The following is a 1,141-nucleotide window of genomic DNA, read 5'->3' on the forward strand; positions in this document are numbered from 1 at the left end:
CTCTGTGAGTTCGAGACCAGCCTGGTCTACAGAGCTAGTTCCAGGACAGGCTCCAAAGCCACAGAGAAACCCTGTCTCAAAAAAAATAATAATAATAATTTTAATTTAACTTAATAACCATTTGGACACTGACGCTGTGCTTGGGCCATCTAAGACAGGTCCTCAAGTAAACCTTGGATACTGGTCAGTTCTGAGTAGGTATGGGGATCATAACCACTGGGCTAAGTTAAATGAGGGGACTGTTGACAGGAAGCTGTGCATGGGGGGGGTATGAGGGATCTGAACTCAGGTCCTCACACTTGAGAGGCAAATACTTTACCCACTGAGCCATCTCCCCAGGCTGCTTTGTTTGCCGCTGTTGCTTTACAAATGCTAACTAGGCCCTCTACCACCTAGCAGCATCCTCGGTATGTGTCCTGCCACAATGCCTGGCTGTACTATATATGCAATATTAGGAAAACAACAGAAAAATATGGGAATGGAAAGTAGATCAGCAATAAGAATTTTATTTATAATTTGCTCAAAGAAGAAAGCCTAAAATGGCAATTTAATGACATGCATTTTAAAATTTTCCTTGGGAAAATTATGGATGATACCTACCTATATGGACTATATACTATACCTACCCAGGCTGAGGATGGGCTCGGCTGTGCCCAAGGACGATGGCCCTCGGTTGTGACGGAACTACACAGCATGCACAGGCCCTAGGTTTAGTTTTCAATGCCATCAATATACAAACCTGTCATACTTTTGGATCCACGATTCCTCTATATTTTTAAATCTATCCTGATCAAATTCCATTTCCCACTGCAAGGCATTTATTTCCTATAGAAAGAGAAATAATACCTTCAGATAAAAAAACAAATAAAAGAACATTTCGTGGAAAATTATCAGTATAAATCTTTCTGAGACACTGAATGAGTGAAAGGCATTAATTTATGCGCTTGGAAGAGTCTATGGCATTTGAAAAATACATCGGGCTGGGTGGTGGGGTACATGCCTTAATCCAATCCCAGCACTTGGGAGGCAGAGGCAGCCAGATCTCTGTACGTTCAAGGCCAGCCTAGTCTACAGAGTGAGTTCCAGGACAGCCAGGGCTGTTAGACAGAGAAACTCTGCCATTAAAAAAACAAAAAACAAA

This window comes from Microtus ochrogaster, unplaced genomic scaffold (assembly GCF_000317375.1).
Source record: "Microtus ochrogaster isolate Prairie Vole_2 unplaced genomic scaffold, MicOch1.0 UNK619, whole genome shotgun sequence".
NCBI classification, from domain to species: domain Eukaryota; kingdom Metazoa; phylum Chordata; class Mammalia; order Rodentia; family Cricetidae; genus Microtus; species Microtus ochrogaster.